The sequence below is a fragment of the Zeugodacus cucurbitae genome, chromosome 4, assembly GCF_028554725.1.
Source record: "Zeugodacus cucurbitae isolate PBARC_wt_2022May chromosome 4, idZeuCucr1.2, whole genome shotgun sequence".
NCBI classification, from domain to species: domain Eukaryota; kingdom Metazoa; phylum Arthropoda; class Insecta; order Diptera; family Tephritidae; genus Zeugodacus; species Zeugodacus cucurbitae.
The window spans coordinates 51,394,250-51,403,991 of record NC_071669.1 but is presented as its reverse complement, the minus strand read 5'-3'; the positions used below and the strand labels follow the sequence as shown (position 1 = coordinate 51,403,991).

At 31.7% G+C, this 9,742-nt stretch overlaps 1 protein-coding gene across 6 annotated transcripts in view; it reads left to right on the top strand.

Annotated features, from left to right (window-relative positions):
- The first annotated feature begins 1,257 nt into the window (after positions 1 to 1,257).
- The window catches only part of LOC105210424 (talin-1), a 55,626-nt gene continuing 47,141 nt past the window's right edge, over positions 1,258 to 9,742 (top strand). For 4 of the 6 annotated variants that reach the window (XR_008471127.1, XM_054230261.1, XM_054230265.1 and 1 more), the window contains exon 1: positions 1,258 to 1,384. The gene's annotated coding sequence lies outside the window, so the exon portion shown is untranslated. Of the gene's footprint in view, positions 1,385 to 2,699; positions 2,951 to 9,742 lie in introns of those variants that run through there. The other 2 variants (XM_054230263.1, XM_054230262.1) reach the window with 2 other exon arrangements.

The following is a 9,742-nucleotide window of genomic DNA, read 5'->3' as shown; positions in this document are numbered from 1 at the left end:
CGGTAATGTTGAGCCGATTGTTATATACAAGTAGATATCGGAAAGACAAATGCCTTCAAATCCTTCTCTCCAATAGGCTAAAGAACGACAATAGAAGAAGAACGACGAAATTCCTTTACATAGTAACAACAATCGACAGAGATTCCTCTAATAGATTTATTAACTATTTTTTCGTAAATTATGTTCTGGAAGTCAAACTACAAACAAGACGTAGAGTTCGAGTTGCCCTCTGAGTTCTGACTTTAATGAAATTGACTCCTACATAGCAAATTAATGCGTTCGCAACACCTTCCAACAGCAGAACACCGCTTCACATGTTCTACCCCAATCCATTCAATTAATATCCTTTGTTTTATGGTTAAACTCCGTCAATACAGCTTGACGACAATGTGAAAGGTCGAACTGCTCACCAAGCAGTTTATATTAGGATGATTTCGTCGAAATCACCCCTGTAGTAATGTGCTGGAAGCATAATCGCCGCCTTCCTGGTGAATCAAGAGGTCATTCCTACAATACGTCGACGACATTGAACAATATGCCGACCTGATGTCCGACGTAGACACCTTCACAAATGCGTTAAACGCCATTCAGTGTAGCAATTAACAGCTTCCTTGACTCCCTCCCAATAAAAGTCGTTCTTGGAATCAATTCCCTGCCTATTGCAGACGAAGAACTCGAGTTGCCTCGTGAAACAAGAGCGACCCTAGCGAGACTTCATGCTGGGTATTGCTGCAGGTTAAACTCCTACTTATCCAAAATAGACCCTGACATACCGAATATATATAGTGCATGCAACGAATCCCCGCATGATACTAACCATATCTTTTTATGCCCAACACTTCCGACTCATCTAACACCACTCTCTCTACGGTGCGACCCTGTCGAAAAAGGTTCGTTACCTGGGCTTAACGTTAGATAACCTGTAAATTTTTACTTTCCTTTTCAACTGTGGTCTGGAGAATCGTTATAACAACAACAATGAGCACAACAACATTGAAAGTCAAGAAAAAGCTTTAGATTGATTTCAAAATGGGGGTAAGAGCAAATTATATTATATTACAACTAATGAACCATAATTGAAAAAAACAATCGTCGTTTTAATTATATTAGTTGTTAACAAATTTCAAAGCAATAATTAAATTTTAGTACGCTCCATAATATTTATTATTGCGTTTTAGTACACATTGAACACACAGATGTCGCAGTGCATTGTTTTTTTACAGAAATATGGTAAGGCACCTTGCTGTCAATCTGACAGCAGCGCAGTCATTGCTAATGGGCGTATGTGTGTTTTTTCTATTCTCCAGCAATGAAGTGAATCCTGAAAAGGTGTTTATTTTATGCAATTTAAGTGATTTTAAACGTGTAGTATTCGAAAATACATGTAAGTTTAAGTAAATTAATGTTGTGCGAACTCAGTAGTGTATATTTGTGTGTTTTATGTGTAGTTTTTGTGCAAAATATAAGCAGTTCACGTTCAGCTGCTTGACAATGCCGATGGTCAGATTTTTGTGGCATCATCCCTCACAAATTGTTGTAAATACATGCAAAGCATATACAATAATTATATTGGTATAATATTGTGAGTTCTTCCAGTAATAATAGTAGAGTTTTGCATGAAGAAAACATTTTACAAGTTTTAGGATAAAAAGTGCGCTTCATACAAACCAATAAGAAAATCATGAGATCTACGTACGTGTGTAGGGATGTATGTACAGATCTGTATGTTTATTGCTGCATCTGTAAGAACGATTATATATTTTGTATATGTACTTATTTATGTCTAATTTATACATTGAAACTTAACACAGACTTCATTAAAAATAAAAACCTAAAGTTTTGCACTACATTTATTTAACAACTTTATAGAGAAGATGTACCTATGTGTGTATGTATACATCAATATAAATCTAAATATTACTGGTGACAAAAATATAAATTTTTATCCTGCTAATGATTGACAATTCGTCAGCATGCTTCAAAACTATTTAGTGAAAGATTTGGGCAGCTAACAAAACCCACGAACACCTTTTGCTATGTAAATAAAATTGTTCCAATCTAATTGGGTTATTTTTAGTAAGATATACACACCTATCTTGTTGGAAAATGTATTTCCGATCTATTGACAATAATACACAAATTCTTTTATTTCTGTTTTTATTTATTAAATAATACACATAAAATGATTAAAATATAATAGTTAATACATTGATTGTTGAATTATAATAACAAAGTGCTGCAAATGGTGTAAATGTGAGTCTGTCAATTGTATTTCATTAAAGATTAACATCTTATTGTCATAAACGCAAAAACGTCTGCAATATGCATTGAATTGCTATGAGTAATACTCGACATATTAAGCATCCATACATTTCACTACTTCCTTTCGTTACCCTATAGTTTTGCTACTCCACAAATTTTTCAATTTACCAATAAATACTTAAATTAGTCATTCGCGCTCGCGCAGCAAATGTGCTTTCATCACACATTTGTATTTATGCATTTTTGTATGTATGTATGAATACACTTCGTACATTTTACCGGCATGATCGTCATCAACTCTTGTAGCATTGAGGTTCCCCATTAGAGACTCTTTAGTGAGCACCGATGAGCAGATAGAGCGAATGACTCTGACATGCTGTATAAATGCTAACTAAAGTTATTTATAAATATTTAATGTTTTACTCTCCGGCTAGGCGCTAGCGCTCGTTTCGCCTACGGTGCACTGGTGGCGATATACTAAATTTATGCTTGCTAAACTCAGTTCGATAGAAGAAACGGTGTGAGCTGCTCCAACAAGCAGACGGTGCGCGTGAAAATACGTTTAAAAATTTTTTAATTTGATTTAAACAAGGCAAAAAAAGAATTAAAGAATAACATTAGAATTTGCCAATTATCCAACAGTTGTTAGTGCTGATGGAAAAACAGAGTTTATTGTGAGCTAAAAAAGGTACGAGTACGCAAAACGCAATTTTGGTAGCAAAGTGTAATTTGTACTTATGTATTTACATAGTATATATATATATATAAACGTTATAAGTGAATTCAAGCACAATTCAGCGTTTGTGAAAATAAAACATATGGTGATTTAGGAAAAATATGTGGTTCTACTCATTGTGGCAGCAAATCTAAATTGATACCATATAATTATGAAATGTGTATTAATAAATTTCTGATCGACATGTGTTTGAGAAATACCTAAAATATCTACATAAGTAACATACATAGCTGTCTGTGTGATTTTCTAAACATAATAAAGTGTTAAATATCAATAATAGAATTATGTGTGGGTCGGCTTACTTTATAGTTGCACAAAATTAGTGACTTCATTTAAATAAGTAAATCAGTGTTGTGGTTTGTATATTGTTGTACTCTATAAAAGTGAAGTTTGTTTTGTTAATATACTTAAAAACATAAAAAGTGAGGACATGTGATTATAAAGCATTGTAGAAGTTAAATTATTGTGCAAATTATGTATGTATATATAAATCAACAAATTGTGCATTAGACAAAACTAAATAATTAAAGTTATGCAAAATTTTGTTATTTCGCATAAATATCATACACATTTATGTAGCTTGTCTCAAGCAAAAGCAATAATTTTGTGCTAAAATTGATATATAGTCAAAAATTTATTTGTTTGCTGCCTCATACATACGCTGTTTATTGGATAAAAACCAACGAATTACCTCATCGTTTCGGTGCCTCAATTGACTTGGCCGCCTCGAATTCTACCGCCTACCCGTTTCGTCTAACTCGCTTCGTTTTGCTAGCTGGTTGTTTGTTTATTCACTGGCCTTTGGGTTTGGAACTCGCCAGTGAGCAGTGTTCTGCGTTTATTTGTATCTTTATATTTTGTTCTGTTTTTTTTTACAGATATAGTACATACATACATATACATATATGTGTAGGTACTTATGTATTTATAATCATAAATGTATGGGTATTATTTTCATGAAAACAGATATTTTGTGCTTGTTTTAAAAGTTTTACTAAGCGTATTTGTTTAAATACATATGTGAGTGTGTATATTACGTAGACTGATAGTTTATGCTTTATAAATGTACATACAAAAGCATACATAAGTACATGGAGGTTATGTATGTGAAAATATGTTCTACTTTAGAGTTTTGAGCTAGCTTTGCAATTTTATATAATTACGAACATATTTGCTTAAATACATACAGACATGTTGATTAATTTAGTATGATAACTTTCTTTTTTTGCATGTTTGTTTGCTGAGAATTGGATCGCATATCTTGTATTTCGGTTTGTTGAAAATAATAATAATTTGAGGTTTAAATTAATTGTTTTAATATAATTTAATAAAATTTAGATAATTTAGTTTGAGTTCGTAGCATTTTAAATTATAGGTAAATGAGTTTATTAATCTAGATTTTTAATTTCTTTTCAAAATCACTTAATTTTACCACGCAATTTCCTTATTTTTTTTTTGCTTGAAGAGATTGCTCAATCAATAAAGGTCCACTTCGAATATGTAGTAAATTTTCGCATTAATTGCATATGTCTTTGCTGATAATACATTCGAGTATTTATTTATTTATGTAAATATGGTTGTCGGCCAGTTATCGCTGTGATTACTCTTTAGAGAAATTCCAGAAGAATTGTTGATATTTGATTTGCATTCCCTGAATCAACCAATAACTTGGAACCTTATCAAGCAAATATAAAAGCAGTTGAACGACATTCTGAAATCGCAAACATTTACTGTTATTTTTATACAGTATAATTTTTTCTATTAAATTGTTTGTATGATTATAAAGGTTTTAATAGAACACTATTTATAAACACTGATTTTTGGTTAAATAACAAGCCTCCGTAAAGCATATTGACATTTCCAATTTTGAGGAGTTTCGCTAAGATAACAGTCCTCAGTTGGATTCGTGTGTCGTAGAAATGTGAATATTATAACATTGTAGATCGTTCACACTGTTCTGATGTGCACTGATTCAATCCACAAATATGCTTAAATGTGTGGGCTTAATCATAACTAAAAATGGAAAACAAATTTGTTCTGATATTTCATCATACATGTGTAGTGTGTTCATATGTATTGTGTTCCAAACTTTAATGAAGTGTAATAAAGCAAAAATGCTGCTTACTTTTGATATCATCACACTTCATGGTTTTGGAATGTGTTTAAACTTTTTGTTTTATTCTTTTACTCCAGTTTTTTCTGCCATGTGTTGATAAAACTCTCGCGCCTTTTATTTGCGTTTCACATTTTTTAAGTGGCATTATGTTGATGTGAAGTAAAATTATTTCGTAAACAAGTTATGTACGTAGTGACGTGTGTGTCTGTATTTCTTTTATTTTGCAAACGCAATTTAAATACTTTACGACTATGTAAGCGATATGCGTGAACTAGTTTTTCAACTACGAGTAGTCTAAATATGTGTCTACGTGTGGGCGTAGAATTTTAGCGCAGACAAAGCTCTTACTCTTTCGTGACTTTTTGGCTAATCTACATATATACATACATATAAGTATATATATAAACTTTATACTTTATTTTAATGATTTAAGAATAGCAGGTTCTTACACACATATCCATTAAGCTACTTAATAAATAGTAAACAAATGTGGGGCGCTTTGAAAATAATCATGCTCTTGAAAAATTCACACCTAAGCATTATAGTCACGAGATTGCTTTAATCTACAAATAGTGGTACAAGTAGTAGAAAAAATACAAAAAAAAGAAATGTACTAAAATACATAAATGCATTTAGAGACTACTAGCAGAAAATTCTACAGAATCTTTTTAAAATTTTTCAAAGAATATTTTCTTTAAAATACCTATTTCAGGGAGGGTTAATATAGGCACTGGAAGAATGACGTCCTTTCTAGTGTCTTTTTTGTTAATCTATTATTGTGGTTGTATAGACAGAAAATATTATCCAAATAATTTTGTGCTATGCAGCCGATTAGCATATTTGGTTGGATAAAAATCCAGGGTTCTTTTTAGTTACCTTTCCCCTCCTTTAGCCGTTTCTTCATTATTATTGTTGTTGCGGTTAACCGGCGAACGTGAACGATCTGTTTCGACGGATCGGACCAAAAGGGGAAGGGTGTTAGATGTGTGGGGTTAATTGAACGTGTAAAGAAGTTTCTTCTTCTGTTCCTTCATTCTTCACCTTCCTCCGTTTATTTTCAAATAAGATGAATTGTTTAACTTTTACAACAATTGTGAAGTGAGAATGTGCCTTTAAGAGTCTGAGAAGAGTATCTTGGATGTCTTTTCAGTAATAAAAAATAAAAAATAAGCTTTTTATATGAATTTGTCTTTAATTCAATAGTCAATAAAACTTGTTTTTGGAACTTTTTTAAGTATTGGATGTAAATATTACTAAATTTACTTTGAAGAAACTGTTTGTGGCATACACCGTGTTGTTTTTCTCAATCAACCAATCAAATAAGAGTCCAAAAATTTAGAGTTCGATTACTATATTACTATGTGACAGTGATTCAAAATTCAAACGCAAAATAAAATGTAAATTTTTTCAAAATTCTTCAAGCCATTGACGCTAATCTAGTATATATATTTATATATATTAGACCGGATGTCGTTTATCTAGCGTGTCTTCCTTAAGTCTACTATCTCCAATCAGATCACGTCCCCATAACTTAAGGTCTTAAATGCCGTTGAACTGTCTATAGGTGTCTGTCAATTTACTGTTTAACCCGAATTTTACGCCTGATATAAACACAAACGCACACAGACACATTTTTACAGGCGTCCTCATTTACGAGTACATTTTTGCTTTCATTACTAACGCATACAAAATACAAAAAATATCGTAAAATTGTGTAAGCAATTCGAATTTTTATTTTTATTTACTTTTCCTTATACCCTTTTGAGTGCAGCGTTTTTGCGTGAAGCAACTCACAAATATTGAAGCCAATTCATAGCCCCATCACGTTGTCTGCGGCGTCGATTAGTCATAGCCGCTTTCTGATTGTGTGTGTCTGTCTGATTTTGTTTCACGTATTCGCTCTTTTTCATTATCAAATGGCTTTGTTTGTGAACATACACACCTTTTCATATATATAGTATATATATATTATTTATGCAGTTTTTTCGCACATATTTACATACACAACTGGACTTATCTCTATGTACGTATGTATGTGACTGTGTATCTGCATAAATATGTAGGGGTTCCCTCCCTATAATATGAAATATAAATTTTATGAATAACTCTATTCAATCCAGAAAGAATTCTTGCTATAATTATACACTACATACACACACAAACATACATATATACGCATATGGTTGTTTGCTTTGCACAGCTGATAACAAATGAGCGTGTGATAAAAACATAAAAAAATACGCCCATCAAGCTAAAAATAGTAAGCTGTCTTACATGCGTGTATGTATGTTTGTATGTGTGCATGCAGTTTTATAGCGGGAGCGGCAAGCTGAACTGCTCATCGGTGTGTTAGTGTAATAAGGAGTATTGAGTAGAGCGTGTTTGAATAGGTGATTTTATGTGTTTAAATTATTTTAAAATATTGTAAAAAGCTAAATAAATAAATAAATTCATATTTAAGTACAAAAATTCTATAAATTTAATTTAATAATTTTAAAAATTTGTAAAACAAAATCTAAATAAAAATTCAGTAGCACTTTCTGAGCACTTTTTAGTGCCTAACTTTCCTTCGATTGAATTGAGAAATGATATTGAGTCAATTTCAAAGCCTAAACATTTATTTTTTTTAATATTTATGAAGGTAATAAAATAATTGTATGCCTTTTTAATCTTTTTAAACAATTTATTGAATCTTTCTAGAGTTTTATTTTCTTTTTACCTTTCGTCTTAACGTAATTATTTGAATTTGAATTTGAATTTCAAAAAAATCGGTCAATAACTTTTTGAGTCAATATTTGAGATTTATTTTTCCTCTCTTCAGTATACGCTCAATATAATATATTTTCAGTTCATCACAAAAAAAAAATTTTTTTTTGAAAATTTTACATGGACTTACTTCCTTAATTCCAAATTATTTTTTTTTTATAAAATATTATTTTTTATTAATAAAAATTAAAATATTGACAACTATACTATCTATTCATCTTGAAACAACCTATATAAATCTTTTAAAAATTATTTTAAATTTATAGCATAAAAATTAGTAAAAAATTATATCTCAGTTTTCATCTTGGAGCACCCTTTACTGTCAATCACATGAATATAGTGGTTAGTGGCTTTATGCTTCTGTATATAGGGTACATACTTCCAGTCAAACCGACAGTGACAATCGTTTGTGGTTGAGGATTATTGAAAATTATACAATTGTTTCTGTGTATGATTGATACTATATATAGGAGTGACCCACAATTTTTAAATTGTTTAATTTGGACGCTATGCTTTCGAATATGTATGAAAGGTATATAAATGTCCTCGGGCCGATCAGGTACCCTGAAAAAGTCAGATATACCACGGTTTAAATACTTAAAAGTGATATTATTATTAACCAGCCGTTACCTACTCTTCTAAGAGCATCTTCCAAGGCAAAAAAGGTATATTCATATCGAAATGTGAAATTCGTAATATTAAAAATTTAATCAATTTAATCATAGAACCACCCGTTACCACATTATTCTGCCAAACGTCAATGTTAGCGTGTTGAAACTGCATTAAATGAAATGCCATTGATTACGTCAGTAAATCATCACACCAGCTCATTCGTTCGCATGACTATTTACGCGGCATTTGCCTCGAGCTGCATAAATGTCCATTCTCAATTAAATAAATAAATAAATATTATATTAATAAAAGACTGTCTTTGTTGTGTGGAAAATCTTGACTTGATTCCACTGTTCATTGAACGGCAAACGCCCAACTCAAACCATATAAATTTGTATGTACGTACGGACATATAAATATGTACAACAATGTTGTCATATTCGAAAACATATTGTGAATGGCGGAGCATTGCTTAATCAAGAAGTGCAATTCGAATTGGAACACTCATACATACAGTTATATGTGTATTGACTGACCGCGTTTCTCCCATTTGCGCTAATCGATTCTAAATGGCAGACGGAATCGTGTTCAGAATCACTAAATCAAAAACTATTTCCAGATATTCTTCCTTGAGTCATTTGATTATTCTTCCTAGCTTTGCAGCTGGGTGTATCCAAGTTCATATAGGGCACTCCTGACATTCCCTAACAAATTAATGAGCTATTATTTATATTTAAATTTATTTAGAATTCTAAAATATTTGATTACTATCTGGAGTTAATTCGGTACTCAAATTAGGTATCATGAGTTATATAGTATAATTGGTCTAATAAGGCACCGAAACCTTGATATGGAGTCGCGCTCTAATCCTTAAGATTTAATTTTTTTCGAATTCATTGTTTCAGATCTAAGCTATGCTTACTCGGGTTCTAGTTCAGAATTTTATAATAACTCCTAGATTGATTGATTGAGTAATCGAAAAGTTGGCGTATTCTTTACTTTGCATCCCAGTTTTTTCGATGCATATGACAAGGTTATACCGCCTTTACTTGGTCGCCAGAGCCTCTTTTGCTAACCAGACAGCGGGTACCGCGGATAGGTGAGGTTGACAATCGGATGACAGCTAAATATTCGCTTTTCCATTGCTGATCTCCCCAATGTTCATTCAACCCTTCTATGCGGTTGGGAAACATGGAATATTGTAGTCTCTGACATCCAAAAGCTGCAAGTTTTCATAAATCAATGACTTT